Below are 27657 nucleotides of genomic sequence, written 5' to 3'. Positions count from 1 at the left end.
GAAATAGGAAAGCCTGGCCTTAAGAGGCAGGAGTGGGGGTGAGGAGGGGGTCCCCCGAAGATGCTTTGTTGCTTTAGAGTTATAGATCCCGGAGAATCAGGATAAGCTAGCCCTTGTCTTGTTTTGTCTAGACTCGAATAGCTATCCTCACTACTTATTTTACTGACACAGACATTTGAGCATGAGTAAGTACCCTTATCTGTATGTCACAGGACGGTTCATTTGGGTCCGTTCTTCCTCATATACAGTAAATCATTTTCATTCCCATGTTGCTGGAGGTAACATAAAGGGTAACTTTCAGAGTAAAATCCTTGTATTGGGACTATAAGCTCCTGTGATACACCCTAGTGTCCCTATAATCTATCTGGAGCTCTGGGGGTACCTCGGAAAGCTGTGGCTAAGAGGGATCATTTGTGTGTTTGTGGGGGGTTCCGCCCTAAAATCCCACACTCTTCCAACCTCAGTTAAAGTGTGTGGTCACAGTCACTACCCACACTTGTCATTCTTAAGCCACTGGGAAAATGTGGCAGTGGAAAATACCAGGGCTTTGTTGAGACCTGAACCCAGCTTCTGGAATCCATCAGGCTGCCCTGGGAGCCTGGCTGCCTTTCATCTTCCTGGTTCCACTTTGACTTGAAGTCTAGGCCACAGATACACCCCGATCCACTAGCTCTACACCCCGGGAAAGTTCTCGAACTTTTGTGAAGAGGAAGTTACCTGGTGAGTCTGCTCAACTTGCATCTAAATTCCATCCCTAGAGTTCCTGATGCACCAGGAGTGGGGTGAGATGGGAAAGATGTGAGTTCTAAGCAACCTCTTAGGTCCTCAGATGCAGTTGCTCTGGGGAACATATGCTGAGGCCCAGTACAGAAGGAGGGGGTCTCTCTATTGGGTAATTCAGTCAGGAGACCTGAGACTTCATGCTTCTTTTTTCTTTCATTCTTTTAGTGCTCAGTTTCTTTGCCTAAAAAAAATGGGAGACCGTCCACCATGTTTGTAAGGTTCATTCATGCCGGAATGAAGGTCTGGGTGACAACATGCCTGGTATGAGTTAGATCATGTCCCCTAACCAATACAGTAGAGTCTTGAACCCCAGAACTTCAGAATGTGACAATATTTGGAGACAGGGTCTTTACACAGGTAATCGAGTCAAAATGAGATCATTAGGGTCTCTAATCCAATACAACAGATGTCCTTATAAAAAGGGGAAATTTGGATACAGAGAGATGAGCATCAAGGAAAATTCATGTGAAGATTATAGCGTTATGCCATCCAAAGCCACGTAACTCCCAGAAGTTCAGAGAGACCTGGAACAGATCCTTCCCTGCCGACTTCAGAGAGAGCAGGGCCCTGCTGACACCTTGGTCTTGGACTTCTATCCTCCAGGACTGGGAGATGATAGCACATTTCTGTTGTTTTGGCTGTGCAGTTTGTGGTACCTGGTTGTGGTGGCCCTAGGTAATGAAGACAATGCCTAAAGATCCTGGGATACGTGGACCCGGTGAATTTCCCTCCCTGTGATATGCAAGTTGTACTGGAGACTTTCCTGCTGGAGTCAAATCCAGACAACAGGGACCAGAGGAAAAGCCACGAGCAGCTGAGTCCCTGCTGCTTCATGTGGGTCAAAGTGGAGAGGCTCGTCTTCAGGGGTTGGCTGGGCGCCTCCTTACCATTTCTTTTGGTTCCTCTGTGTAGTCAGGGGGCTTGCGTCACTCTGAGTCACTCCACTGCAAAAAAAGCAACATCGGATCTCTTCAAAGGCAATGATCAAATCAGATGCTGGGGGGAAGTATGCACAACCAGCCAGCAATGATTGCACTCTTACCAAATGCCAGGCGCTCTTCTCGCTGTACAAAGACACTCTTATTATCCGGGTACCTCACAGGTGAGGAAACCGAGGCACATGGAGATGAAGTCACTTGCCCGAGGTCATACGCCTGGAAAGTGGGACAAATGTCAGACTGGTTCAGAGGCACAGAGAGGATGGCAGGGAACACGGAGTAATCCATTTAATCAAAATATTTCCCCCAAATTTCTTTTGAATTAGTCACTGGAGAAAAAGAAGGAGTTTGCTCATCAAAAATGCTGTGCGTAGGGGTTGAGAGAAGGATTCTCCAGAGAAAGGAAAGCTTCTGCCAAGAGTGGGTGGGTTTGCTGCATTCAGGGAGGTCTGACATTTGGCTCTTCAGAGTGGGAAAGAGCTGAGAATGCAGACCCCGTTCCTAGACCTTTATTGGTCACTGATGTCCGGAAGCCGTCACCATAAGGATGACTCACTGTCTTTTCCTAGGGTGTGCTCTCCTAATGGGTGGTTACCATCACCACCATCCTCCGCCTCTTCATCACTTTCCCTTGCGTTGCTGCATTATTGTGCAATCAGTAAATACCTTTCACAAGTATCCCATCATGTGTTCATCATGGTGCTATGAAATAAGCAGAACTTTAATCCAGATGAAGAAGAAACCAAACCTCACAAAGTTTCAGTGATTTGTTTGAGGTCTCTAGCTAATTCCTTTCAGAGCCAGGACTTAAATCCAAGAGTGCTGACCTTCTCTACCTACCCAGGCTCTTTCTATTCCAGCCCCCAACCAACACCCCAACCCTGGGCTCTGGGCTGCCAGGAGCTCTTGGTGTTGGATGCTCTTCCCAGAGCTCTGCTCCTCCTTGCCCTGTTAGTGATCCCCGGGGCTCCCTGCCCAGAGGAATTCAGAACATGCTGTGTTTATTTGTAGAGCACTTTGCCTCTGGGAGATGGGGGTTTACACAGCTCAGAAAAAGCAGCATTTGCCCACACAGACAACGCTGCCCAGGCTATTAATGTCCAAGCAGAATAGCTGAATGACGAGGTGGAGCGTGGTTTGCTCTGCCCACAGGACTTCTTGGCCAAGGAGATCGTATTCTTTTACAACAGCCTTGCTAATACCCATGCAGTAAGACTCTTGCCCCATCTTCTGAGAGATGAACAGAGAGGACCTTGCATAGAACTGCAATTGCCTGTCCTCATCAGCTTTCCTGGGAGATCAGGACACATGGAGGCTTGACGTCTTAAAACACTATTTGATTAGTGCCCCCTTGGGATTCTAAAGCATCCCAAGCATTCCGCATTTGTTGTCTTTCTCAGTCTTCTAGTTATCTTTGTGCACAGGGAAAGGGTAAACATTTTTAATGCATGTATTCACTCAGAAAACATGTGTTGAGTCTCTACCATGTGTAGATGAGTATAAAGCATCCTGGCTCTGATGATACAGAGATAAGGAGGATAGCTTTCATTTACTCAGGCTCACAGCTCGGAGGAGAAAGACAGTTCATCACTGTTATATCGTGGTGTGATGATCGCTGTAGCAAAGCTAAGCGTAAGAATCTGTAACAGCGCAAAGGAAGGAGTAGTCAACTCAGGCTAGAAGAGGCAGAAGTCAAGGAGGCTTCAAAGAGGAGAAAGAAGTGCACTGGGTCTTAGGGATGAATAGACATTCAGCAGGACAAGGCTGGGAAGGGTGTTCCGTCAAAGGGAAGGGTAAGTGGAAAGCCAGGGAGATATGCACCAGCCTGGCACCCAGAGAGGGAGGGGATAGGCTGGTGGGTATGAAGATGGACGGGAAAGAGCAGATTTGCAAGTCAACTAATGTCTTTAGACCTTAGTTTCCAAAGATGTTCTGGAAAGCCTCCCCAACTCCTTGTTTGCCCAGCGATGTTGCCTACCACAGATCTGACTGTGTGCCCATGCTTCATGCCACACACTTCAAAGCCTCCATGAGAACCCTGAAGACCTCCTGCAGTTGACACTGCTTCAAGAATTGTGGTGGATTCTCAAGCAGAGAATACTTTGTGTCAAGAGATCTGGTGGCAGAACTATGGCCAAGGCTGCAGGATGGAATGGCAAAATGATAGGACAATGGAAGCCTACCAGTCGTGACTAATGAAACCTAGACCATTCTCATCTGCTTGAGAAGCTAGGAGGCTGGGATGGGCTCTCTAATCAGCACACCAGGCTTGGGGTCTCTCTTGCTCATTTCTAACATTTAGGGACCCACTGACAGACCCATGTGTCTTTAGTGCCAGTTATCCAGGTTCACTTGTGGCCCTGGTCCTTTGCTCCAGCAAAGATGTAAAGAACTGAGGGACCCCAAGATTGAACCATGAAATGTCATTAGCTAGATCTCAGTCCTCACAACTCCCAGGACTAATTATAGAGCAAGGAGTGGCTGGGGCCAGACCCCTCTGGTATAAAAAGATTTTATGAAAGGCAAAGGGGGGGGGTTAGGCAACAATAATTCTCACCCTATTATATTCCTTTCAATTATTTACAGTAATAGACACTGGTGGCTACCAAATATAGAGACTGGAATCCAGTGAGGTCACACGGGTGTTCTGGAAGCCAGTGATGCAGCCTTGGAATCTGGGGATACCATGAGGCAATGTTTCAGCTGCCCCTGCATTCTTTGCCTCCCATTGTTCCCAGCTCTCTCTGCTTCCCTTCCCCCACTGCCAAAGTCAAGAGCACAGACCCTGGGGAGAATTCTAAGCTTCATCCCATGTCTAGGACTAGCAAATATCTTTCTTCCATTCAGGGTTTGTTTCTTTTTTTTTTCTGCCCTTGGCAGTGAAAGCATGGAGTCCTAACCACTGGACTGCCAGGGAATTCCCTCCAGGGTTTTAAGAAGACATTCACACTCGTTCTCCTAACTCAGTACGATGGGAATGAACGTGAGGACTCCAAAGGCAGAGTTGGGGTGGCACTGGTGAGCGTGCCCTACAGATCACCGGGGCATCATCTCCCCACTGCAAAGCCCTTGAGTGAAAGCTCTGTAGCAATAAAGATCCTTGTGTTCCTCCATGTCTCCCAGCCTCCCTGGCATTGTGTTGACGCCTCAGCCAACTGGCTTCCGGCTGATGAAATGTGGGCAGTGACATAAGCCACTTGAGATTGGCCCTTAAAAATCCTGCAACACCCTCCAGCTCCCCCTTCCAAAGAAACAGATAAAAATTTTTCCCTTTTCTTTTTTTTTTGCTTTAGATGTCACACGTACCAGATGGAGTAGCTACAAGATGGAGAAGCCTCTTGACCCACCAGTTATCAGACTGTGACATAAGTGAGAAATAAATGTTCTTAAGAATGATAAGCCACTGATGATGGGTTGGCTGGTGTGGCAGAGTGAGCGCTATTTTTTCTAAGCTCTCCCAGTCCAGGCACTAGGCACAGAGACATTCATTTCGCAGAAAGAAAAAAAAAATCCAATGCATTAAATAAATCTCTGTCTCTTTTCCTTGATCGTGTGATTCATGTTGTAGAATAACCCTTGACCTGCAGATTGGAGGAGAAGTTATAGTAAATAAGTCCCTGGAGATGGGCAGGCCCCCATGTCACTGACTTGGAGTTGAAGCAGTTTAACTCCCCCAGGATTAGGAAGAAGGAGCCTTTCCCGGGACAGACTCCAACAGGCTCCCTGGACTCTGTGCAATGAGAATCGGGGAACAAAGTCACAACAAACTGTGGAGAGAATTAAAGCACACACACACACACACACACACACACACACACACACACACCCTGTTTCCCATGAGGAATAGCCTCACCATGTGTGTCCATCACTGGGGAATTTTCTGACTGAGGAAACTGATTGACACGTGCAGTACTCTCGGATGCAATGTGTCCTAGATTGTTTCCATACTTCTCAGTGGTCCGGGACCCAGTTTTTGAAGGGCCTGACCATCTTTTTAACCCATGACATTTGTTTCTTCTAGAAATTCCTTTTCTATTTTTCCTTACCTCCCACTCCCCTCTTTCCATCTCTACCTCTAGCTCTAGTCTCTGAGCTGAAATCTTTGGCATCTTTCTTGGTATCTAGTCCTGTGCTCTTGAGGAAATGAAACCTTTGATATTTTAGAAAACAGAACCCCACGCTTTCAGACTGGCATGACACCCACTTTAAGTAATCAGACGAGTCTGATGTGAGAGGAGCCCAGCCAGGGAATCTTAAGTCTCTCCTAGATTCGGGCGTTTGGTGGTTTTTCCCAACTCAGTCACTGAGGCAGAGAATCAGAAACAGAAGGCAGCTGCAGATTCCATCCTATCTGGCTCCACAGAGCATGGTATCGGGAGTTATCGAAGGCCAGGGATTGCGCTGAAGGCGATACACAGGGGGGCATCATTTCTCTGCCGTGCCCCTCGCCACACCACCTCCTCCCTAAGTTTGCGGTCACTTCACTCACTCCTCCTCTCTCCGGGGTAAGGCAATGGCCTTGTCCTACTTCTTCTCCTCCAGCCCATGCTATTTGTGGCTAGCAGAATACTCTCCCCAAACCTACTATTGGTCATATCACTCCTCTGCTAGTAAGCTTCCCCTGATTCCCCACTACCTTTTGACAAAACCTGAACCCGGCATTCAAAGGCTCCAAAATCTCTACCCACTCTATCCTTCCAAGCCCATCCTCTCCTATTCCTCTTCCCAAACTTCCAAACTGTCCACGTCAGCTCCATCCCGTGCCTCCCCACCACCTCCCGAGAGGCCACCATGGCCCTCTCTGACTGAGAAAATTCTGCCCACCCTTCAAACTCTCACCCCACTTGGTAGCCTCCCTGCTGCTGGTGGCACCCGGGCATATATGGTCTCTCCCAGTTTCAAATGCCATAGGTCATTGAAACTCCCTCTTATGTTTAACCTGTTCTGCCTGGTACGATGGTTATTGCAGCGCTGTTGGTTTTGTCTCCACAGTCAGAGAGTGAGATCTTTGAGGGGTTACGCATGAGTCATGGTGACTTCGTTCATGGTGCGCTTCTGTCCCTTGGCAGGGTGGTTGCTCAATAAATATCACGCCATTGAAGGGAATACAAGGCAGGTGAATCAGCCTGACATTAATATTCAATGAGGCTTTTATCCAAAGTGGGAATCAAGAGTTGCCTGGACTTTCTTGAAATGTGATCAGATAAATCTTTAAAGATCAGCCTTTCTTAGAAAAATAAAGAGGAGAGGGGAAGGATTCAAGTCATCAGAAAAAGAAACAGTAGCCACCTCGTTTTTAGACAGGGATTTGTCCATCCGCAAAAAGGTCTGGCATCACACCCTCTGGAACCACAAATCGCAGAGCTTATGGGTCCAAAGTTTGCACAGAAAACAAGCACTCTCCATTTACCAACTGTTTTCCTCCTCCTTCCGCTAATCGGGAATCTCCGCTAGAAAACGACACCGGGTGTGTGTCACTGAGTGTCACCTGCTCCCAGGCCTGCTGGTGCCTCCCAGGCCCTTTGATCCTCTACTCCCATTGTCTCCTGTAACCAATCCTTTCCATTTTGTATTTTCCCCCCTAGATCACCTGATACTTCCAAGCAACCAGGTGTTTCTTTCAGAAGCTAGAAGCTGATAACCTGGGCTCATTGATCTCACCCCCAGCCCATGTTCTGTGCAGTGGAAGACTCAGGGCGGAGATTCTTTCCACCAAGAGGTGGGTGCCAGCTCTCCCTTTCAAACTCATTCATCAGCAGACTAAAGAGAATGCCCAAAATGTTTGGAGCCGTAGAAGCACCGTTGGTTTAAGTAAATAACTTTACAAGACATTTATTTCAAGAGAACATCTCATTAGATGTATACGTTTTGGGTTTAAAAAATACATGAAATACAACGAGTCCTATTACTTTGTAACTATCCCTTGAGTAATTATCTTCAGAGCTTGCTTGTAAATTCTTGGGACAAAAACTAGGTATTATACGTTTTTTGGGTCCCACACTTTGTCCAGCCCCAAACTGAAAACAGAAGCACACATGCCTTGTTGACTTCTTGTTTCTTTAATTGTTCCTGGATGAGACATTTTCTTAGACTATACACCTCACTGATCTTTTCCATTAATTGGAAGAGTCCATTTGAAATAGTTGCTCAATGTTTTATTAGCCCTCACGGAAGCTCAATGAAGTAAGGATGACTGTCATCTCTAGACCTTTTGGAATCAAGAGAGGTTGGGATCAAGACGAGAACGTTTGAACGATTTTCCAGGTGTCACCCAATAAGTCATGGATAAGTCCCCTCAGTTGGGGAAGAAAATGTCATAGAAACGGGGTAAATCCACGGAACATAGTCAACTGATAAATATGCTAGAGGCTTCTAGAAGGGAGCGTTCTCATTGCCTGAATTCATCTTGACCCCAGCAGTGTTCCCTACATGTAGGGAGAAACAGGTGTAAGAGAATCTCATAACACCAGAATATTTTAGGCCATTCCTCTTGCTTAAAGGGACAAACCATATGAGCAACTCCACCCCAAATTGGTCCGTGAAAGGTATGGCTGTGCTCAGGCACGGGAGAGAGGAAGGCTGAGGTTGGGCTTGTCCTCACGACCTGCATTTAACATTCAGTCAAGCACCACATTCTCCATATTTCCCGGGACACAGAGGGCCTCCTTCTAACAGAGGCGATGCCCATCTTCACACACACATTTGAGGTGATGTCACGTCAGCAGACAGTGTCCTGTTTAGACATCTTAGACCTACTTAGGCTGGAGACCTGCCCTGGGCCAATGTCCCTACCCAGGGACAGACACTGCATTTGCACACAGGCTCCAGGATTCCTCTAAAACTCCAAGATTCTAGTCAAACTATGTGCATATCCCTCGTCCGGTTGGCCCTATCGGTACACCCCGAGAAGCAAAGGCAATAATATTCCTGTGACGTTAAATTCTTGGGCTAATTCTGTACATCTTTACAATTTGTATTGCAATCTACTTGGACCACGAGCATGAACATTTAAAACATGGTCAGAAGTTTTGCACCCGTGTAGGCAATAAAGCTGACTGGTAGACTAAAGTCCCTCTTTCCCAAGAAGCTAAGAGGGCTTGATTTCCCCCCCATTAAATCCAGGTTTTATAATGTGAGATTTTCTCCAAACTTGGAAGAAGCAAAGAATTTGGGGTCAGAAACCCTCAGTTTGGGGGCAGTTGTATATTGATCCTGTGACTTTGAGCAAATTACTCAACCTCCCAGAGTCTCAGTTTCTTTGTTTGAAAAAATAAGAACCCGATACCTATTTCACACGGGTATAAGGATGAAACGGGGTAATGTATATATAAGTGCTTTACAAATGGTTACGAACGACACAAATGCACCTTCCTATTGTTTTGTTCTCAGCGCTCCTGCCTGGCTGCATCTACTTAACCCACTCTCCAAGATCTAGAATCAGATTTCAGCCGTATGGAATCCTCCCCAGGCAGCAGATGGGCTTACAAGTCTCTTGGTCTCTTCATGTAATTAGCAGCCAAGACGTCTAAAGCTTGCATTGTTTACAGGGAAGATGTTTCTTGCCCTTCTTTAGCTTGTTCCCACGCCATACCATCTGAACCCACCACCCTTCCGTTTGTTCAGTGCAATTCTTTAACTTTGTGGGATCCTCTGTGCGTAGACTCCGTTCATCTCTCTCCTCCCGCTATCAACGGCTACTTCCCTATGAGTTTAGTTCTACGATTTACAAAGTGTTTGGTGCCTGAATTATGTTTCACCCCGATCCTCTAACGTAAAGAAGGCCCGTGCAATCGTTTCCCTGTTACAGGTAAAGAAACTGACGCATGGAGAAATTGACTAGTAAGTGACACTGCAAGACTTCAAACGTCCCATCTGACTCCAAGGCCAGTGCTCTTTCTCAGATGCCACACTATCTTGTCTCCACAGAAGCAACCTGCCCAGAGCAGAAGGTAACCTGGAGAGAGAGCTCTATCTTACAGTGGATAACAAAGACCTTGGGGACGTCCTTGGGGACGGCCCCAATGCTGCCTCTGTCACTGCCATCCTCCCATCTCCAACACTCAGAAAGAAGCCTCCATGGAAGCTGCCTCTGTGTCCATGGCCTGTGTTTTGCTAGTGAGATGGGAGACACAAAAGAATTGGAGAGATTGCCTCTGACCTTAAGAAACTTACTAACAATCCAGGGAGTTAGGGTTAATGTATAAAATACTGAAAACAGCTAAAGGTGATCGGAGCATGGGAAGCGTTCTCTCCAAGACTGAGGTTTGCTAACCTCTGAATTGAAGTTTGGTATCATTGTTCAAGGTCCAGAAGTATAATCTGTACAGTAGATTTAGGGCCAAGTCCTTCCAAACTGATCAAGGTCTCAGTCCCTTTGGTGACCATCAGTGTTGCTCAGCTCATGGGAGCAAGGTGACTTTTCTCTTGTGGCTGCAAGATACAGTCTAGAGGAGGCTAGGACAGAATTGCCACCTATAGAAGCATTTTTCATGGTCCCTATGGGTTTCTCCTGTGTTAGTTAATGTCTGTTCTTTTCTTATTGTTTCGATAGACCTACTTCCTATTCAGCACAATGTTTCTTCTAAAGGGGAATTAAGCATTTTACCTAATGCCTATTTTTTTTAGGAAGGGTAACAACTGAAACTTTAATAGTAAAAATAGATCTCAGTCCCTGAGGAACTCAGGAGGATAAGTTTGAAACCCAGTCTGGAACTGGTACTTCGGAGAGACTTCGTAGCCCGTTGTCTAATTCAACCTAAGTAGGTTTTAACTTCTGATGTAGTATTAACATATCCATAACAGGAGTTATTGACATAGGTCTCATCTTTCTATTAGTATCTGAGCTAACATCATTGTTTAAAATTTAATAGTTAAGAGAGGAGTCTTTCGCAGACATAGAGAATGGACTTGAGGACACGGGGAGGGGGAAGGGTAAGCTGGGACGAAGTGAGAGAGTGGCATGGACATATATGCACTACCAAACGTAAAACAGATAGCTAGTGGGAAGCAGCCGCACAGCACAGGGAGATCAGCTCGGTGCTTTGTGACCACCTAGAGGGGTGGGATAGGGAGAGTGGGAGGGAGACGCAAGAGGGAGGAGATCTGGGGATATATGTATACGTATAGCTGATTCACTTTGTTATACAGCAGAAACTAACACAACATTGTAAAGCAATTATACTCCAATAAAGATGTTAAAAAATAAAACAAAACAGAGGAGTCCTTGAAAATGTAAAGTTGCAGCTACCAGCTGCCACTAATGGTTGCCGAAGAAACCTGTGTTTTTTTCTTCCACTCGCCTCGGGAAGATGCGTCCATCGTGTCCCAAGGCCTTGAAGATGTCACAGAGTGTCCTGCAGTCCTGGGGGTATGGCTGCCTGAGGCCAGGCAGTCACGGAATCCCAGCACTGACGCTCTTTACACACTCCACCCTGACTGTCAGAAGGCATCTCACGAGAGTTTCTGGGCTGGCAGAGGTGGCCCTTGGACATACAGTAGCCATATGCTGGGCTAAGTGAAGTTGGCAGTGACCAGGAGTCCACCTTCTGTCCTAGTCCTCTGCCTGCTAAGGCCTAGAGCTGAGGTGATGTAACTTCATGCCCCTGGACACCTTGACCAAAGTCACCTGGTCCTCAGGACAGGCAAGATGGAATCAAAGTGAAAAAGGGCTCCAGGCCCACAGTCTAAGGAAGGACCAGGACTAGGGACTGGGATGCGATGGTGAAGATTCAGCAGCCTCGTGAGGCCGAGGCTTGCAAACCCCCAGAGGATAATGGATACTATGGGCGCACTGGCCCAGTCACGTTCCGGAGGCCAGGCCGTGTGGCATTTGGAATCAGAGAAAGCTGGCCATGCATCCCTGCTCTTCCACATACACATTGCATGGCCTTGGGTGGGCTGTTTTAGCTTCAGAGAGCTTCCTTGGGGCCTGCCTCACGGGAGAACTGTGGGTATTAGTTATGATGTTTGTAAGCGCTGAGAAAAGCTGCCTAGCTCTTATCATTTTCATCCATGTGTGGAGATAAACATCGTCCAAATAGAGTAGGAAATGCAAAGGCAGCCTCTGGCCTGGCAGAACCTTCTAAAGAGAATCTTGTTTGTGTGTATGTATATGCATATGTACATGTGTATATATACAAAATAAATGTATATATTTATGTGCACGTATGTATTATATGTTAGTGTATCTGTGTCTGTATGCGTAGAGAGAGAGCAGTAGTATAGGGGGGAAGATTATATGGCAAAAATCAAGAAGGTAAAAAGGCTGGAAGATGAGCCTCTTGCCAGTGCTTCTGCACTGCCTCTCTGGAGAACCTCGGGCTAGTCACATGACCTCTGTCCTTCTCAGTTCCCCCTTTTGTTCAATAAAGATGATAGTACCTCCCTTGCTTACTGTGCAGAGAAGTTTCTGTGAAGGGCACACACCATTCTGCAGGTCAAAGTGCTCTGAAAACATAAAGTGCTCTACAAGGGAACGTTATGTATGTGCACCGAAATAAGGCTCTAGAAGCTGAAATACTCTGCTAGGTGAGGACCAAAGGAACGTCGAACTTTGATTTTCTGTTCCTCACTCTCCACTCTCTGTAGCCCACTGTTCTGACCCGCTCTGCCCTCCCTCCTGCCCGAGTCCCCAGCATTGTACCAGTGCTGTCAGCAGTGTGCCTACATAAGCCACAAGCTTTGGGGAAAATTAGAAGACAACGAACATTGGGAAAGCATCTTGAAAACACGTGTTAAAGGCACAAATGTGGTGATCACCTGTGGACAAAAAAGTGGAATGGAAATGTGATTAATGTTTCCCCTGCAAGGCAGAGAAGTACTCTGGCCTTAATGGAAGGAGAGGGGTGGTCAGGCCGGCTGCTTTCACTGTCCCGAGCTTGGACCCTGTGAGCCCATCCCTCTTTCCGTTCCACCCTCCTGCCTTCAGAGGGGGTGCTAGCCTCTCAAAGTCCTTCTCAAAAGACCCCTGAGCTTTCCTGGACCGACCCAGTGAATGTTCTTTCAGTCCCCTAGGAATCTGGCTGTCACTGGTGTTGATTCCTAGACCAGACCACCTTGCCCTACAGGAATGTCAGGATTGTCTTGACAAGCCAAGGGACATCCAGAGGTCACTCACTCAGCCATCCGTTGGCAGCACTACTCAGAGAGTGAGGACTGTTCCTGTAAAAGGGAATTCCCACCCTGTGCTACATGATGGAAGTTCTGGTGCCCAGGTCCACGTGAGGAAGAGCTCTGTATCCTCTGTTCAGTGTCCGCTGCAGAGACATACAGAAGGGCGGGGAGCAGAGGGCAGAGGACAGGAAGTAGCACGGTGGCCCCCACACCCCGTAGCCTCAGCTTGGGTGCCCTGAGCCTGCCCTGGACTCAATCCCCCCTGCACTCCCCAAAGTACCCCATGGTGATCTGTAAAATACGTCACTACTCCAAATGCACTCCACTGTTGAGAAGCAGCTTGTGGAAATTCACGTGTACTGGACACCTGCTACCTGATAGGTGCTGGGGTGGGGGTCTCTGTCTTCCCAGAATCTCCAACCAAGAGATCATCCTTCAACAGATATTTAGGGAGCACCTGTGTGGGTGTTGGCACTCGGTTTCATGCTGAGGACGCGAAGACAACTTAACTGTCAAGGTCAACCCCCTGCCGCACAGGGGAGGCTTCCAGGGCTCCGGGGGACGGGGCGGTAATCACCCAAGGTCACAGAGACAAGCAGGAGACCAGGGTGCTTGGGACTTATTCACGGCCCCGCTGCTCCATCCAGGCTTTCTTGGGAGTAGGTTCTTGGCTGCCCCAGGATGGGAAGGGCATCAGTCCATCTGTCAGGAGATCTGAGTTCAGGTCTTGAGTCGTCCAGTCACTTGGGGAACGTTCCAGAAGCCAACACCATCCACCCGAGATTCCTTTACCTCTGTTTTCTTGGGATCATATTTCTAGTGGGTGTTTTCGGTGTCAACTGGTGGCCCGAGGGAAACAGGTGGTGCCCGGCTGGCTAAATAAGGACACGGGAGATAAAGAACAATGGGGGAGGTGGCAGTAGGAGATGGGGGGACGCGTGGTGGGGTCTACACGCGAGGAGAAGTCACCTCAAAAAGCTCTTTTCTAACCAGAAAGCTACGAAGTACTTGGGAAAGCAGGTGAAAGTTGAAAATGTACCTGTGTGGGTGTAGGGGGCAAGGGCAAGATGCGGATGGGGGCTGTCACTTCAGGAAGTGTCCTGGATTGGTCCCCACCTCCAAAGCAAACACGCGCCCGAAAATACTCCAACACTGCTCCCTGCCCCGCAGAACAGTCCTTCCCGGGGGCTCTGGATGGCGGAGTCGTCCATAAAGCAGAGGGAAGAGAAGCAGGTTTCCGCTTTTCCCTCCTCACCCCCAAACGGAGATCGCAGCACCGAGCTTCTCACAGCGTGGTCACCAGGATGGAGTCACGCAGCTTCCACCGCGGCCGAGGTGAAGACCAGTGCGCCTCCGAGAACCTGGCGCGGCTCCACCGGCCCCCACTCCGCGCTCTTCCTGCCAATTACCGCATCCGTCCTGCCCCACAGGTGGGGAAATGGCCGTGACTTCTGTCTGACTGTCGGGCCAGCGCGGATCCGACCCTGAAACCCCACGGAGGGGCGCACTGCCGGGATGGATGGAGGGGGGACCTCTCAGGGGAAGAGCTCCAGGGTCCGGATCCCACCCTCCCTCCTCTTCCTCCGCCTTCTCGCGGGAGGAAAGAGGGGGAAGACCAGGCTGGAGATGGCAGAGAAATTCGGGGGCTGGTTTAAGGGAAACAGACTGAGCTGCTTACAGCCTGTGGAGGTTGCCAGCAGCCCCAGATGGCACGGAACCTGCTGCTCTCGCTGAAAATTGATTTTGGAGGCGGCGAGGGAAGGAGGAGGGGAGGGGAAGGGGCTACAGATCAGGAGGTGGGGGGAGGACTTGCCAAACGGAGGGTGGAACTTACAAGCGTTGATGAAGACGCTTAGTCAGACACTCTGGGGGCAGAGAGGTGAAGGCCAGAGCAGAGAGGGGCCGAGGTCTCCCTTGGGGCGGTGGCCTCTGCGTTTTGTCCCTTTTCTGCTTGGGTGCTTTCCCTCCATCCTCCCTCCATCCCCACTTGCCAGTCTCCGAGGACCTTCCTGGGTGCCCCGTCTGTGCTGCAGGGAAGGCGAGGGGCCAGGCCTTGGAGAGCACCTCAGCCGCTGACCCACACCGACCCTTAACGCGGATGTGACCCTGGAGCTGGGGAAGCTTCCTCTTCAGCCCCCTCGCTCGCACAGGCCTTTCTCTGACCCTGTCTCTAATTCTGTACTCAAAATACTATGTTCTTTTCCTTGAAGATCTTGTAAATGTATGTAAGCTTCAGACCCACATCAGCACTTACATCTGTCCCCGCCTCACCCAGCTACTCATTCCTTCCACAAACACTAACTGGCAACCTCGGCCGGCCCTGAACCAACACTGGGGACAAAAGATCCCCACCAGGCACGACCCACCAGGCCCGCAATTCACCCCAGATTGTAAGAAAATCCACGGGAGCCGGGAGTCACAGGGGCTCAGAGAAGGGAGGGTCTCGTCCTGCTAGAAGCTCTGGGGTGGGTGGAGGGGGGAGTTCCAGGGTGGGGACTGCATCTAAGATGGGACTTGAGGGAAGGCACAGATGGAGGGGGAGGGGAGGTCTGGGAGCCACGAGGACAGGCCTCTGCAGGCAAAGGTGATGGACAGGAAAGCCCGGAGCAGGGGAGGGGAGGGGAGCAGCCCCTTTTGGTCTGAGCAGGGATGGGGGGAACAGGACAGCCAGGCCAACGGCCTGAGTGTGGGCACACCTGGCATTTGCACTCGGGTCTTCGGGCAGTGTGGCCTCACATCGGGGCCCTGAGGCACTGGGCTGGGGACGGGCGGCACACTAGCTGGGCAGGGATGAAGCCATGTGACAACCAGGTGACCTGTGAATGAAGCAGTGGGATGGGAACAGCTGGGCCTTCATGAAGGAAGCAGGCAGCTTCTTCTTCATTGCTCGGGGGACATGGAGACCAGGGAGGACGGAGGCCTTGCAGAGCAGGTGCGCAGGAGAGGGTGTTCTGGGAGTTCCGTCACAGGCATCCAGCCCAGCCCGGGGCAGCCAGCTTGGGTCTGCAGCCTCCTGCTGTGGACACATTCCCAGCTCCCAGTGACGTCTCCAAACAGCCCAGGAGAGAGCTAGGCACGGGCGCCTGCTTCCGCAGGACAGAGGAGGAAACTGAGGCTCAGACAGAGGGCCTCTGCAGGGCCACCCGGAATGTTAGAGGTGGAGCCGGGGAGTGAACTCGGGCTCTAGTCTACAAGTCTCCCCATTCTAGAAGCTATCAGGAGTCACGGCATAGCCCAGACAGTCCCCATGGCTGTGATGGGACCAAAATGCCTGCATTCTCCAAAGAGCTTCCAGGTCACAGGCGCCACGGCAGTGGCACCGTCCCACACAGCTCTGCATCTCCCCAAACATTCGGGGAAGCCTGCTTCTCCCTTCCTTTCACTCGCTTCTTGCCTGGACGGGAGCCCATAGCATTAAAAAGGAACAACCCCCAGCCCTAACCAAACCCTGAAAGAAGACAAACGTCACCTTCTCCTGGCTGGAAAGTGTTTTGTTTTGTTTTTAAAGAAATAATGAAGGATTGCAACAAAGCATCTGCCTAGGCTGGGAAGGGCCGCTCTCCCCAGAGGCATGCAGCCACTTGCCCCTAACGTCTGGGTGCAGGTAGCCCATTCTTAATCTGTCCTAGGATGTCAACATCACCCCTGAGCCAACGAGCTGACTCTCTCCCCTTGGGCTCAGCTGCATCTCGAAAGGGCAGGTCAGGGCGGCTCTGTGCGTCAGTCTTCCTATGTGGTTCAGCAGGCATCGTCCCCATGGGGGCCTGTAGCAAGATCGAAGACCCTGAGCAGTGGAGTTGCCCAAAGCACGGTGCCAGCCATTCCCCAGGAGACAAGAGAAGAAGCAGCTCCCATCGCCCAGCCTATATCCATCCACACACAGCAAACAGGCAGGGCCTGGGAACACCGTGAGGGCCAGGGATTAGGGAGACACCCAAGGCCACCAGTTTGGGGAGTTCTCATCCCCATGCTGCCCTGCCTCTAGGGACCGTGTGCCCTCTGGAAGAGCCACACCCGCCACAGCCGACAGAAACAACACCCTCCAGATAACGGACAAGGAAACCTGAGCGAGGGGGAGCAGGTCCCCTGGAACCACTGAGGAAGGAGGGGCAGAGAAGCCTGGACCAAAGACCCCCAGAGTTGGTCCACGAGGCCCGGCTTCTCTTTTCTCAACACTTTCTGCCTAAGACCCCACGGAGGCTGCACATCCTCTCCTGTTCCTGCTCAAACTGCCCGCTGGAATGCACATGACCAAGCCGCTCATATACTAAGCCACTTGCACGGTGCCAGGGAGTCGCACCGGGGCTGACTTCCACGTAGAGGCACCAGAGCTGGGTGGTACTTTGGGGGAACCAGGGGCCAAGGTCTGTCCAAGAGCATGACAGAGTGGGAGGAGGGGAAATCGAGGTTCCGGAAGGGCTGCTGATGACTTGCTGGCCGACCTGGACAAATGACCTGAACTCTTAGGATCCCCACTTCCTCCTCTGAGAAATGGGCACGATGGTCCCGACCTCCCACCACGGCTGTCAGGATGAAGATAGATGAAGTGTATTAAGCCCGTAGCACCACCGCCATATCTGACAAGTCATAAGTGCATAATGAACATCTGCTCATTCCTTTTTTTTTTTTTTTTTGCAGTACGCAGGCCTCTCACTGTTGTAGCCTCTCCCGTTGCAGAGCACAGGCTCCGGACGCGCAGGCTCAGCGGCCATGGCTCACGGGCCCAGCCGCTCCGCGGCATGTGGGATCTTCCCGGACCGGGGCACGAACCCGTGTCCCCTGCATCGGCAGGCGGACTCTCAAGCACTGCGCCACCAGGGAAGCCCTGCTCATTCCTTCTTTATTCCTTTACGCAGTTGTTCACAAAATCCCTTCCCAGAGCCTCACCTCACCCACCTGCAGGCCGTCCTTGTTTCGAAGCCCCAGTCCTCTGCATCCACAAAGCTTCCTGTCCAGAGTCAGCCCTTAGCACCCATCCCTTTAGGAACCCGGCAATGTCATCCATCCGATACAGAGTTTTCCAGAGGAATGGCTAGAAGGAGACGGGGTCTGAAAGGAGAGTCTGTACCGGCTCCATCTCATTTAGATCTTGTCTCTGGGCAGCTGAGAGACTGTTTTTAGCCTCTTCCAAACAAGCTTCCTGCTAAATGTCCTCTGAGCCCCGACACTGGCCCTGTTCTCACTTCAGACTGGGGAGAGAGTGAGCCCCAGCAGGCTGAGCAGCGGGGCCCCAGGGCGCAGCGGGGCCTGAGGGACAAAGCGCTCTGAAGGCTGTGGCAGAGGGGGGCCAGTGGGGGCAAAGGGGTCAGACTTGGACCCACTTGAACCCCAGCTTCGCCACGTGCTCGGCTCTGGGTGGCTTGAGAAATTTTCTTGAGCCTGTTTGTCTTGCTCGTTTTAAACTCTGAGTGATAACATCCCCGAAGTGTGGTGATCTGTAGCTGCTGTAGCTGTTGTCATCGTTAGAAGGTTACAGGAAGTTTCCTACAAGGTTTCTTCAAGGGGAGCAGCAAGGCCCAATATTTCCTTTGACCCCGGGCTGGAACTTCTCCTTAAGATTCAGTCTTCAGGTTCAGACACTGACCTCCCTTGGAGCACACACTTGGGCCCTCCTCAATCCTTTTAGGATGACAGGACTGGGGCTTCCCTGGTGATGCAGTGATTAAGAATCCGCCTGCCAATGCAGGGGACATGGGTTCGATCCCTGGTCCGGGAAGGTCCCACATGCCGCGGAGCAGCAAAGCCCACACACCACAACTACTGAGCCTGCGCTCTACAGTCCACGAACCACAACTACCGAGCCCGTGTGCCACAACTACTGAAGCCCTCGTGCCTAGAGCCCGTGCTCCGCAACAAGAGAAGCCACCTCAATGAGAAGCCCACGCACCGCAACAAAGAGTAGCCCCCGCTCGCCGCAACTAGAGAAAGCCAGCGTGCAGCAGCAAAGACCCAACGCAGCCAAAAATAAATAAATAATTAATTAATTAATTAAAAAAAAAAAAAGATGATAGTACCCCAGGACAATCCCTGTCAGGTGACGGGACAAGCAGAGAGATTCAAAAAAGAAAAGCAATGAACAGTCAAAACCACAATTCTCCAATGTCCTATTTTCCCTGAGCCCCAAAGAATCCTTTTTTCCCCTGCATTCCCTGAAATGCACTCAAAAGCCCCCTCCGCTTTCCCCAGAGCCAGACATCTTCAAAGGAAAACCAAGGGACATCAAGGACAGAAGCATCTTCCGAATGCCCATCTGGACTGTCTCACTGTGTCTAAAATGGATTGCTTTGTGATCTGGAGGAAGTGAATATTTTCAAAGCCCTTTTACCCCGGTCCCTGTCTCTGAACTCTTGGAGATTTGTACCACTCTTTCATTTATGTTTCATGTGATTATCATCCCAGGTCTCAACAGGTAGTCAGTAGAAAGAAGGATGCAGAGACAGGTTACTTTTTCTCCAGATCCCACCTTCTATGCCAGCCCCTTGGGATGGGGGGAAGATTAGGGGTCGCGATCTTTGCAGTATCACACAAGCAAGCAGCCAGGAGAGGTGGATCCACGGGGCCAGGCAGGAGGCTTCTGGCATCGTTAGCATGCAGCCTGCGTTCTGCAGGAAGCCCAGGGTTCCGTGTGTCAGTGCATGAGCTATGATTCCTCACTCGTGCTATTAAGAGGCATATTCCATTTTGGCAGCGACAGCACATCCCGCACACCTTGCACACGAGCACTGCTCTGTCCTCCATTAATAACCACTTCCAAACCCTTCCATGCCCCACCTGGCCCATTCCCTCCTATGCCTTTCTCGTGGGGTGAGGCTGCACTCTGGCCGTGGGGGAGGATGGGAATGTTCACCATTCTGAGGAGCAAGCTGCTTCCTGTGTCCTGAAAAGCACAGGACAGGGGAGACTGCCCTACACAGTGTAGACTTTCAATAAATCTCTCTTAATGAGTCAATGAATTAAAGGTAGACGTGAAGAAGGATTTCTCTATGGCAGAGGCTGTCTGTTGCTGAAAAAGGTAGTGTCAGCTCTCTGCACCAACTCATAGCAGGGGATGATGGAAGAGAAAAGGAGGAAGGTGGTACAAGCCCTGCCTTGCCGGTGCTTCTGTGTAGCAAGGACGGGAGGACGCATCTGACAGTCTGCAGTAGAGTGTCCAAGGGGACTTGTTCTGCATAGCCACAGAGGAGTCCAGGCATGGCAAGACCTGTTGGGACATTTCAGAGCATGACAGCCAGAAATACTGAAGTCTCCCCCATTCTGCATGTTCTTGCCAGTTGAAACACTCTGTCTGGTTACTCCCTGCTCAAGAATCCCCAGTGGTTGTGAAGGGAAGTCTTGCCTCTCCCCGATGTGAGCTGTTGTCTCACTATCCAGGCTCCAGGCTTCATGAGCTTCTCTGTTCCACTAGTAATGGGGTGAGAGCATACAGGAAATCCGTGAACAAAACACTTCTTGATTACTAAACCCTGGATTTTTTCCCAAATTGACTTGCAAGTCATAATCAGACTCAGTCCTCCCCTTGGCTTTCAGAGCCCACTGTAACCTAACTGCATCATGATTGCCCAAACTCAGCACCCATCTGTCTCCCTGGGAGGGATGACAACGAGAGGGCATCTCCGTTTCCCACGCCTCGAATGCCTTGCCTCCCCTCCCCTCTCTCAAGGCCACCCAGAAGTCAGCCCCTCTTTTCTGGGGAGCCGCCCCCACTATCTCAGCTTTAAGTCCCTACGGCACAGATGTCATATGGTCACGAGCTGATAGAGGCCACGTTGCCTCTCTCCTTATGTCCCATATTTTCCTGGCATGTTGCTCAGGACAGGGGGAGCATCTTGGCTACGCTGAGACCCAACACAAACAATTGATGAATAAATGGCATGCGCTCGGATAACTGGTATACCACAGATTTCCTATTGGTGGCCTAGGAGAGGGTCCCTAGGAAAGAGGGCAGAAAAACTAGAAGGGAATATAGGAACGAGGTCTCCAATACTCACCTAGATGTCCCCGTCCCATGGGTTGAGGAGCAGTAGCTGAGGCCAGCTCTGGCCCTTGCTGAGAAACATGGCTCCCACGGGGATTGGCAGGTGAGAGCTCACTCAGCCACCTGCTTTTCTAGCGGAAGGTATCAGTGCCACCCTGTGGCATTCTGTTGGACCTTCCTTTGAAATAGTCAGATATTTTCCTTGCAAATACCACCACCGAGAGAGAGAAAGAGAGAGAGAGAGAGAGAGAGAGAGAGAGAGAGAGAGAGAGGAATCTACGGACCAAGAGGGAAATAGCAAAGCCAATTTGGAACCCACTTTGGCCAAGGAAATGGCGCAACCTAGCTTTAATGTGATTAAATCAAATTACTTCCAAAAAGAGACGTAATTATGACAGCAACTTCTTTGGGAGCAGGCTGGGATTGATTCTCTTTTGGAGAGCGAAGACTGGATTTAGCTTTTCATGACCCTGAGGCAGCAAAGATATGGGGGAGCTCAGGAATGTATTTCTTTCACAGAGAAGAATTGCAACCAAAGAAGAGAACTCCATTAGGAATAGCACACGGAAAATCGGCACCTCCAGGGTAACCGGCGGTAAATGGGTGCAGACTCCAATACTTCGAAGAAGGGATAGACGGAAGAGAAGGAAGACCCTTTCCTGTGGTCAATCTGGGAACTTCATAGTTATGAGAACTGATGGAGTGACACCGTGCTTGCAATCTTTTATGTGGGGGGAGCCGAAGGAATGTGACCTATGTGACATTATGTGGATATGTTCAAGTCACGTTGCAGGCACACTATACCCACTAAAAAGGGTTCCCTTTATTAAGCACTCATTATGGGCTTGTCATCAGCCCAATAACTTTACATTTACTGTCCCGTAAGGGAGATCATCCTCATAACAATTCAGTGAGCTAGGTATTACACCCATTTGACAGATGAGGTAACCAAAGATCAGAGATGACAAGTTTGCTTAAGAACACCCAGCTTGTAAGAGGCAAAGCAGAATTCAAACACAGGACTTTCTTTTCTTTTCTTTTTTTTTTTTTTTTTTGAGGTACGCGGGCCTCTCACTGTTGTGGCCTCTCCCGTTGCGGAGCACAGGCTCCAGACGCGCAGGCTCAGCAGCCATGGCTCACAGGCCCAGCTGCTCCGCGGCATGTGGGATCTTCCCGAACCGGGGCATGAACCCGTGTCCCCTGCATCGGCAGGCGGACTCCCAACCACTGCGCCACCAGGGAAGCCCAAACACAGGACTTTCTGACCCCAAAGTCTCTCTATGTGGTATCTGGGACTACACTGAGACAGGCTCAAAGCTTGAAGCTCCATCCCAGCATACGTTAGACTTTTCTAGAATGGGGTATGTATTCCCTGCCACACACTGAGCCTCCTGCAGTGGACTGTAGCCTCAGCACTCAGCAGGATGATTGCTCCCCAGGTCAGGTTCCGCAGAAGCAGACCCTGAGCGGAGAATCCGTGTGCCAGTGCTTTAAGGAAGGGCTCCCAGGAGATACTGAGAAGGGAGTGGGACATGCAGGACAGAAGAGAAAAAGCTAAGCGAGGCTCTGGTTACAGGCGGAGCCCCAACTTCAGTCCCATCCTGCAGAAACCTGGTGTGTAAGTTACAATTCAGAATGCATCCCTCCTAGAGGCCAGGGAGCTACCAGCCGCCCTGGGAGGAGGGCTCGGGAGGGGTGGTAAACTTCTGGGACTTTCCAACTTTTGCCCTAGTGGCAGCCCTAGTGGCCCGAGGACAATCCTCCGAAGAGAGAGGGCGCAGCCACAAGCCATTAGCGGCAAAGCACTGGAGTTGGGAGATGGTCTGAAGATGGGAAGCCTTGGCTACAGTTGTGGTCAGTAAACCTGAGAGTCTGGATTGAAGGCCTCATGTGGAGTGCTGGAGTGAAGGAGTCAGAGAGCCGTGGGGCAGGAACCTGAGCCCCAGTGCGGCTGAGGGCAGGACCATGTATTCACACCTGCAGGAATCCAGCTGCCATTTCTCTTGCTGGTACACGATGTGGGGTAGAGGCTATGTGGCGGGGCACAGGAGCGGTCCAGTACCACGTGCTGTAGCTCATTTGTGGATCAGGGCATGGGTGAGGCCCCCTTATCAATGTCCAGAGTCCACTATTGAGCTTGGCACAGGGATGTTCCATTGACAGGGATGGCCGAGGGAGGAGGGAGCCAGTTCTTTGGATTACAGAAGTCATGATTTGATGACTCGGCCTCTAAGTGACTCTGCGGAGGCCTAAGGGCCCTTCAGAAATCCGTAGAGGACGTGTCCTAACTGAACCGCCAGCCCGAGCAACAGCGCATCCTTCACACCAAGGCGGAGCGGACTGTTCCTCTCACTGGTCCAGGGATCGCATTGCTCTAACGGAGATAAGGAGGGGCCGGGAAGAGGGTGGCGGCCCTGTGGAGGAGGTATGGAGAGGTCTGTATCCTCAGCCAACCCCACGTACACTGGCTCCGTTCCTAAAATGCAAGGAGCTGGGAACAGGGGCAGGGAGGTTGCTCCTGTGAACAGGAGAGTTTGCACAGAGGTTAGACCAGAACAAAGGCCGGTAGGGAGGGCCTCTGGCCCAGAGAGACAAGAACAGGACTCCTGGGGCAGCGGCGGTAGGGGGTGGGATTACAAGCCCTCTGAATGAGGGCCAATCTGCCCCCTCTGCCTGACAGCTTTACCTCCCAGCAGGCACCTGGCAGCTCAGCAGCCACTGTGCACCCCCCTCCTGGCATCGTTAGTCTATATCAACTGCCTTCTTCCTGTAGGACCAGGATGGGGAAACGCCCTGAACAAAGACACTTGTGCCCGATCTCTGGTTCTGCTAAAGTTACAGTTGGCCCACCTGGTGCTTTTTCCTCCACCCTCCCCGTCTCTTTCCTGGACCGCATCCGCACCCGCTCTGAGTCAGCTCTGATGACTCTCCCTTCTCATCTCCCAAGGCTCCCATTGCTTCTTCCCTCAAAGTATCTCTTCTGTATGATCTACCTCCTTGGGCCACGTGATAGAGTGGAAAGAATACGGGGATGCGTGTTCTCTCTGTTCCAATACCAGCCTTTCCACCTGCTGGCCATGTGAGATCCAGAGCTACGTTCCTCCTCCCCCACCCTCCCCGACCTGCATCCTGTCCTCCACCACCTGGACCGCATGGCCATCCACTCAGGATCCCCTGGCCAAGCTGTGCGCACACTTCCTGCCCCAGGCTACGTGCTCTCAGTTACCTACCACAGCCAATCTACGGTTGGTTTCTCTCCCAACAGGATCCATCAGAAGTTCTGGTCCTGAGCCAAAATCTGACCAAAGATAAAGTTGTTTTTTGCGGGTTTTTTTTCTTGGAGTTTTAGACTCAGACCCCTGGCTAGTCTGCAGCCCCTCAATAAATGAGGCTGAGTGAGATGAAACGGTACACTTTAGTACAAGGCTGCATACGAATGAATGAATACCAAAGAGGTTAGAATTGTTAGCGAATCCATCAAAGGGGAGTGGAGGGCCAGGGAAAGAACTATTGCTAAGGATATATGTTCTAACTGTAGTGGATTAACAGAAAATTTGAGGTATGGTAAGGCCAACAGATCAGGGGATGCTGCCACCAAAAAGATAGCTTGTGACTTAGAGTTCCCCAGGGCAAGGGACACTCCACTCCACGGGGAGCCAGGCAGTCATACAGGAGTGGACAAGAGCCTTACTGTGGTTTCTGTGGGAAGAAACAGGCAAGGCAGGGCATGCAGGCTGAGGATGGGCTAGTTTGAACAACCTTCAGGGACAGAAGTGCTGCCCCTAGTTGTCTGGTACCTGGCACTGGCGTCCTTAGGGCAGGTGGATGGTGGCCGGGGATGGGGGAGCTTGAAGACGGTGGTTGAGGTGTAGGCTCTCGATGGACTGTTTGCTATTTCCAGAAGCTGGCTGACCCTGAGAGGGCAGGGTTTCATGGTCAGAAGATCCCAGAGGTCAAAGCATCAGAACACAGGAAAGAGAAGACATGGCTGGTAAGGTATGATCGGTAAAAAAAGAAGTGGGGTACTGCCAGGAGGTGCTTGCAACAAGCTTGTCTGTCTTGTGTAGGTTCTAGTTCTGTCGCAAGGGATGTTGAAGGACATATCCTTGAGGCTTGCCACTCTGGGATAAAAGAATTGAAGTCTCTGCAATTCACACAAGCTTGTAAAATTAAAGCATCATCCCTCTTATTAATACTTAATACTGATTCATCCCCAGGGTCCAAACAAAGAATTCTAGTCCTCAGGAAATTCTAACCTAGACTCTGAGTGATGCATATGTGAACGGCATTTCTTTGTTAGCTTAAACTGGCTTTTAATTATAACAACGAGAGACCTTGGAGGCAAGTTTTAACACCAACTGTATGATGGGAATAAGTGTCTTTTTAAAAAATAACAGATCTGAGTCCCTGGTACATCCCTCTCCAACGTACAAGCAGGCTGCTCACGGATAAGAGCTGAACGGATGCCAGCCGAGTCCCCTTGGTCCTTGTCCCTGCTGTGCCCTGCACACGGGACTCACGGGGAAGGAGGCAAGACAGGGCATCACATGCAACAGTACACACATGCAGCATAAACACACAGAGCTAGTGTGCATCATAGTCAAACACTAAGCAGAGATAAGATCGTGCAAAGTGGTACGAGGCCAACTTGTTCACATGGATTAATTCACATGATTCCCATCAGCTTGTTCTCTGAACGTACAGAGAACAGAAGAGCGTCCAGCTTTTAGGAAAGTTGTGCTTTGCTTTCTTGAATCCCCACCTCTCAGGGTGGGCGCCTCCTTGTTCTTGATCCCTGCCCAGGTCGTGGGTCAGATCATCAGAACAGTTGGTTCAAAAGGGCAACCAGCAAATATAGAACACACATGTGATAAACCTTTTATTTTTAACTCAAAACATACACATATGTTTATTATAAAACTTTTACATGAAGGGCCAAGGCCACAGGCCTGGGAATAGACATCTGAAGAGACCATGCCAACCTTTCTTTTTTGGAAAAATCACACTTTTTTTTTTTTTTTTTTTTTTTTTTGCGGTACGCGGGCCTCTCACTGTCGTGGCCTCTCCCGTTGCGGAACACAGGCTCCGGACGCGCAGGCTCAGTGGCCATGGCTCACGGGTCCAGCCGCTCCGCGGCACGTGGGATCTTCCCGGACCGGGGCACGAACCCGTGTCCCCTGCATCGGCAGGAGGACTCTCAACCACTACACCACCAGGGAAGCCCCCTAAACCACCCTTTTAATGCATCCTTGACGATTTCCAGTTTCAGTTTCCTCACAGTGGAAGAAGAGTTTACCCGTGTGAAGAATCTGAGTCCAGAAACCTAGATTTATAGAACTTTTGTTTCACTTTGATATTTGTCTCATCCACATCTGATTGGCATCCATTCTTTTTAGTAACTCACCTGTATTGAGACATTCCGGAGCATTCAACTTCATTTTCACAAACATGTTGGTTCTTTTCATACTTATATTTTGTTTAAGGAGTATTCAATTTAAATTAATTTATTGTATTAAAAAAAAAAACAACTACAACCACATAAGCCAGTGAGATAGCAAACACAACTGACTCTTGGTGGACCTGCCACTTACCTGGAGGCAGCAGAGGTGTGCAGGTGTTTGAGGAAGTAGCCCGCACCCCTGGACCACAGCAGCGGTCACCCAGCATTGGAGGAGACTACTGCACGGGCAGCCCGTGATCCCTAGGAGTGGCGATTGGCTAAGAGAGCTTCTCTTGTATTTCCTGATCTCATCCTCTTTTTCCATATTAATACTAACAGTACTTTATTCAGGTACAGTTAACATACATTAAAATGGACAAATGCTAAGTGTATAGCTCAAGATCCTCACATGACTACTACCCAGACCAACACAAAGAATGTTTCCATCACTCCGCAGTGTTGCCCCTTGCCCCCTTCCGGACAATCCCTGCTCCCCCAAAGACACCCACTGTTCTGATTTCTGTCACCATGGGTTAGTTTTATCTGTTCTTGAACTTTACATAAAAGAAATCATCTGAACTATTTGTGTCTGGTTCCTTGCCCTTAATATAATATTTTTGAGAATAATCCATGTGGTTGCACAGATCAGTACTTTGCTCTCTCTCTCCCTTTTTTTAAAAAATTTATTGCTGAGATATATTTTTGATTCCCATGCTCTTAAATGAGTTTACTGGCAATCACTGAAGTTGGGAAGGAGATAGAGGGCAAGAGGAGAACTCCCTTTCTTTGGTGTCCTTTTAAGCCCTTATTTAATCTCTGCAGCCCTCCTTAGCTGCTCCCAGCAGGAATATGTTCACCCGAAGGCCCAGGGATTATCTCCTCTGACAACTTGTGCACTGACAGAATCTAAAGCTTCAGGTATTATCCGAGTGATTGAGAATCCACAAACTTATTTAGCGACACCTCTTTTTTCCTCCATCCCAACCGTACAGACTTGGAAGAACAACAGTCTTGGGAAGCTACCTTGGGCCCAGCCGTCACAAGACAGGTAATCTACTATGGTTTGCTCAGAGGTCACCAGCCTACCTCCAGTATCCACCAGGGACAGGGATGGGTCCTTCCTCATCAACATGCACAGATCCTGCCTGAGGAACCCTACGAGGTTGAGTTTGCCTATATGACCAAAGGACTCACTCATGGGTAGAGTGCCTGGGTTCTAGTTTGCAAATATTTTATGATAATACAATTCATGGGTCCGCTACCGCTATGAAAGGAGACCAGCCCTCTCCCTCTCCTGAGTTGAGTGCCTTTGCGAATCCCATCTCCTCTGTGTCAGAGAGCGTTGGTGGCCCAGGGCCAAGGCCATTTGGCAACTCCTGAGGCTCTGCTCAGCGTGCCTGACAAGGCCA

Source organism: Pseudorca crassidens, chromosome 11 (assembly GCF_039906515.1).
Source record: "Pseudorca crassidens isolate mPseCra1 chromosome 11, mPseCra1.hap1, whole genome shotgun sequence".
NCBI lineage: Eukaryota > Metazoa > Chordata > Mammalia > Artiodactyla > Delphinidae > Pseudorca > Pseudorca crassidens.
This window is presented reverse-complemented; position numbering follows the sequence as displayed.